This window comes from Oncorhynchus keta, chromosome 5, assembly GCF_023373465.1.
Source record: "Oncorhynchus keta strain PuntledgeMale-10-30-2019 chromosome 5, Oket_V2, whole genome shotgun sequence".
In the NCBI taxonomy this organism is placed as follows: Eukaryota; Metazoa; Chordata; class Actinopteri; order Salmoniformes; family Salmonidae; genus Oncorhynchus; species Oncorhynchus keta.
In genome coordinates this window covers 34,392,629-34,397,628 of record NC_068425.1, presented here as the reverse complement: position 1 = coordinate 34,397,628, position 5,000 = coordinate 34,392,629, and the positions used below count along the sequence as shown (strand labels likewise).

Sequence of the window (5,000 nt, the reverse complement as noted above, 5' to 3'; positions counted from 1 at the left end):
TGGTAGTACAGCTCCACCAGGCTGATGGCTAGCTTTAGATGGTTAGTTGGTAGTACAGCTCCACCAGGCTGATGGCTAGCTTTAGATGGTTAGTTGGTAGTACAGCTCCACCAGGCTGATGGCTAGCTTTAGATGGTTAGTTGGTAGTACAGCTCCACCAGGCTGATGGCTAGCTTTAGATGGTTAGTTGGTAGTACAGCTCCACCAGGCTGATGGCTAGCTTTAGATGGTTAGTTGGTAGTATAGCTCCACCAGGCTGATGGCTAGCTTTAGATGTTGATTAGATGCACACAGGGCCAGGACTGAGGGTGGAGAGTATTGGAGAACCGTGGAGTTGGTAGTACTGCTCTGCCCAGGCTGATGGCTAGCTTTAGATGGTTAGTTGGTAGTACAGCTCCACCAGGCTGATGGCACTTTAGATGGTTACACACACCACCAGGCTGACACTTTAGATGGTTACAGTACAGCACCACCAGGCTGACACACTTTAGACACACAGGAAGTAAGAAAACAAACTGTTTACTAGTCCTGTTTTGAAACCCTCACTCAGCTTTTTTTCTGTCTGTGTTACTCTGGCATGTATCAGTGATTGAATCACTCTGCTCAGGTCCCCTGTTACTGTAGCTCAGCCCACGGGGTTGGGCTGAACACTGTGTAAAAACAGGTCTGGTAGCTGTAGCAGGTTTGCTCTTGTAAATGTGTGATTCCAGAGTTAGTGTAAGACCTGCAGTGTAGTGAGCGGTAGCCAGACAGAACTGTCAGAGTTAGTGTAAGACCTGCAGTGTAGTGAGGAGTAGCCAGACAGAACTGTCAGAGTTAGTGTAAGACCTGCAGTGTAGTGAGGAGTAGCCAGACATAACTGTCAGAGTTAGTGTAAGACCTGCAGTGTAGTGAGGAGTAGCCAGACATAACTGTCAGAGTTAGTGTAAGACCTGCAGTGTAGTGAGGAGTAGCCAGACAGAACTGTCAGAGTTAGTGTAAGACCTGCAGTGTAGTGAAGTAAAACAAACTGTTTAGTAGTCCTGTTTTGAAACCCTAACTCAGCTTTTTTCTGTGTAAGACCTGCATGTGTCAGTGATTGAATCACTCTGCCAGGACATAACTGTCTTTAGTTCCCACGGGGTTGGGCTGAACACTGTGTAAAAACAGGTCTGGTAGCTGTAGCAGTAAATGTGACATAACTGTCAGAGTTAGTGTAAGACCTGCAGTGTAGTGAGGAGTAGCCAGACATAACTGTCAGAGTTAGTGTAAGACCTGCAGTGTAGTGAGGAGTAGCCAGACATAACTGTCAGAGTTAGTGTAAGACCTGCAGTGTTGTGAGGAGTAGCCAGACAGAACTGTCAGAGTTAGTGTAAGACCTGCAGTGTAGTGAGGGGTAGCCAGACAGAACTGTCAGAGTTAGTGTAAGACCTGCAGTGTAGTGAGCGGTAGCCAGACAGAACTGTCAGAGTTAGTGTAAGACCTGCAGTTTAGTGAGGAGTAGCCAGACAGAACTGTCAGAGTGAGGAGACATCCAGCTGATCCATACTAAAGCTGGAGCCTGACTGCTGCTGTGAGACGTGATGCGGAAGCTGTTCAGGGACCATCAATAACATTTATTTAAATCAATCAAATGTATTTATAAAGTCCTTTTTACATCAGCCGATGCTGTACAGAAACACAGCCAAAAAAAAGCAGAGTTAGAAAGTATCAGGTCCGGGACAAGGTGATTGAGTAAAAAGCCCCCACACCACTAGAGGAATATCTTCAAACCACCAACTTACTACCCTGAGACAAGGCCGAGTACAGACCATGAAGATGGCACGAACCCGAGGGGGGCGCCAAACCGGACCGGAAGATCACATCAGCGATGCACCCCTCCTAGGGGGAGCTTTTCATGTTTTGCTGGGCTCCCCTGTTATCTCTCCTGGATGCTCCGGCCCTTCCTCTGGTGACAGGGACAGGCTAGAAGTGTTAGATATGGCTTGCCACTGTGTGACGTTGGGACGATAAGCATTTCGCTACATGTGTATGTGACCAATAACATCTATTCAAAGCATAGTTCGAAAATATTGAGCATCAAAGTTTTCAAATCCCAGATCTCAGAACTGTTTTGTAGTTCAAATGCGAAACAAAAACAATGTCATAGAAAACAAACACATTGGCCGTGTCCCAATTCCCATACTTGCATTCTAAATAGTAGTCATTTTAGGTTTTCGAGAATAGAACGCTTTAATAGTGTGAAATTTAAACAATCAGGTTTGCTTTAAATGTGAGGATGTTTCACTCATTTAGGCTTTTCATCTAGTAGAATTCACTGAGGAAGAGAACGGTCTTTCCAGACTCACTGTTTGACAACAACTGTTAATTAGATAAGAGGACATGATGCACCCAAATCAACCAATGACGCATTAGGGTTACACATTCTCTGCCTAAATCAACCAATGGCGCATTAGGGTTACACATTCTCTGCCCAAATCAACCAATGGCGCATTAGGGTTACACATTCTCTGTATGGGTGAGCCTAGTATGTTGATTAAAAAAGTATGGCTTGGCTGTGTGCTTTGTTGGGCCCACCTGCAGACAGGTCCAGCTCATCTAGCCTTGCTCCTAATAACACACGGTACCTTACCAGGGAGAGGAGAAAGCAATCTCCCTTCTCATTTTCACACTACTCAATTTTCCTGATCATATCACGTACAGTATGGCCGTGGGCGAGGGAGGGAGAGAGAGAGGGAGAGAGGGAGGGGGGAGTCGACTAATTTGTGCTGGAGCCTCACTGGGACTAAGCAACTGCAGCTTACAGTCCCCCTCACACACAAACGCACACACACACTCCACTGGGACTACAGAACCGCAGCCTACAGTCCGACACAGACTCTTATACCACCAACATTGAAACAACAGCCAGCTACAGTAGTACCTCACCAGCCTGGGAACAACAGGCAGCTACAGTAGTACCTCACCAGCCTGGGAACAGCATCCAGCTACAGTAGTACCTCACCAGCCTGGGAACAACAGGCAGCTACAGTAGTACCTCACCAGCCTGGGAATAACAGCCAGCTACAGTAGTACCTCACCAGCCTGGGAACAACAGCCAGCTACAGTAGTACCTCACCAGCCTGGGAATAACAGCCAGCTACAGTAGTACCTCACCAGCCTGGGAATAACAGCCAGCTACAGTAGTACCTCACCAGCCTGGGAATAACAGCCAGCTACAGTAGTACCTCACCAGCCTGGGAATAACAGCCAGCTACAGTAGTACCTCACCAGCCTGGGAATAACAGCCAGCTACAGTAGTACCTCACCAGCCTGGGAACAGCAGCCAGCTACAGTAGTACCTCACCAGCCTGGGAACAACAGCCAGCTACAGTAGTACCTCACCAGCCTGGGAACAACAGCCAGCTACAGTAGTACCTCACCAGCCTGGGAACAACAGCCAGCTACAGTAGTACCTCACCAGCCTGGGAACAACAGCCAGCTACAGTAGTACCTCACCAGCCTGGGAACAACAGCCAGCTACAGTAGTACCTCACCAGCCTGGGAACAACAGCCAGCTACAGTAGTACCTCACCAGCCTGGGAACAACAGCCAGCTACAGTAGTACCTCACCAGCCTGGGAACAACAGCCAGCTACAGTAGTACCTCACCAGCCTGGGAACAGCAGCCAGCTACAGTAGTACTCACCAGCCTGGGAACAGCAGCCAGCTACAGTAGTACCTCACCAGCCTGGGAACAACAGCCAGCTACATAGTACCTCACCAGCCTGGGAATAACAGCCAGCTACAGTAGTACCTCACCAGCCTGGGAACAACAGCCAGCTACAGTAGTACCTCACCAGCCTGGGAACAACAGCCAGCTACAGTAGTACCTCACCAGCCTGGGAACAGCAGCCAGCTACAGTAGTACCTCACCAGCCTGGGAACAACAGCCAGCTACAGTAGTACCTCACCAGCCTGGGAACAACAGCCAGCTACAGTAGTACCTCACCAGCCTGGGAACAACAGCCAGCTACAGTAGTACCTCACCAGCCTGGGAACAGCAGCCAGCTACAGTAGTACCTCACCAGCCTGGGAACAGCAGCCAGCTACAGTAGCTACAGTAGTACCTCACCAGCCTGGGAACAGCAGCCAGCTACAGTAGTACCTCACCAGCCTGGGAACAACAGCCAGCTACAGTAGTACCTCACCAGCCTGGGAACAACAGCCAGCTACAGTAGTACCTCACCAGCCTGGGAACAACAGCCAGCTACAGTAGTACCTCACCAGCCTGGGAACAGCCAGCCAGCTACAGTAGTACCTCACCAGCCTGGGAATAACAGCCAGCTACAGTAGTACCTCACCAGCCTGGGAACAACAGCCAGCTACAGTAGTACCTCACCAGCCTGGGAATAACAGCCAGCTACAGTAGTACCTCACCAGCCTGGGAACAACAGCCAGCTACAGTAGTACCTCACCAGCCTGGGAACAACAGCCAGCTACAGTAGTACCTCACCAGCCTGGGAACAACAGCCAGCTACAGTAGTACCTCACCAGCCTGGGAACAACAGCCAGCTACAGTAGTACCTCACCAGCCTGGGAACAACAGCCAGCTACAGTAGTACCTCACCAGCCTGGGAACAACAGCCAGCTACAGTAGTACCTCACCAGCCTGGGAACAACAGCCAGCTACAGTAGTACCTCACCAGCCTGGGAACAACAGCCAGCTACAGTAGTACCTCACCAGCCTGGGAATAACAGCCAGCTACAGTAGTACCTCACCAGCCTGGGAATAACAGCCAGCTACAGTAGTACCTCACCAGCCTGGGAATAACAGCCAGCTACAGTAGTACCTCACCAGCCTGGGAACAACAGCCAGCTACAGTAGTACCTCACCAGCCTGGGAACAGCAGCCAGCTACAGTAGTACCTCACCAGCCTGGGAACAACAGCCAGCTACAGTAGTACCTCACCAGCCTGGGAACAACAGCCAGCTACAGTAGTACCTCACCAGCCTGGGAACAACAGCCAGCTACAGTAGTAC

The 5,000-nt window shown here is 50.0% G+C and overlaps 1 protein-coding gene and 1 long non-coding RNA gene across 34 annotated transcripts in view; one reads left to right on the top strand and one right to left on the bottom strand.

Moving 5' to 3' along the window:
• Nucleotides 1–5,000, top strand: part of LOC118372694 (brain-specific angiogenesis inhibitor 1-associated protein 2-like) — a 163,095-nt gene that overhangs the window by 104,725 nt on the left and 53,370 nt on the right. The gene's annotated exons all lie outside the window — the stretch shown is intronic.
• LOC127930208 (uncharacterized) lies at nt 547–2,629 on the bottom strand. 3 transcript variants are annotated; one of them, XR_008137194.1, is made up of 4 exons: nt 1,359–2,629; nt 1,203–1,306; nt 829–932; nt 547–776 (listed from the first exon to the last, which is right to left on the bottom strand). It is a non-coding gene; the product is annotated as an uncharacterized LOC127930208 (long non-coding RNA). The 3 variants fall into 3 exon arrangements; XR_008137192.1 differs by having other exon boundaries at nt 1,411–2,629; XR_008137193.1 differs by lacking the exon at nt 547–776 and having other exon boundaries at nt 803–932; nt 1,411–2,629.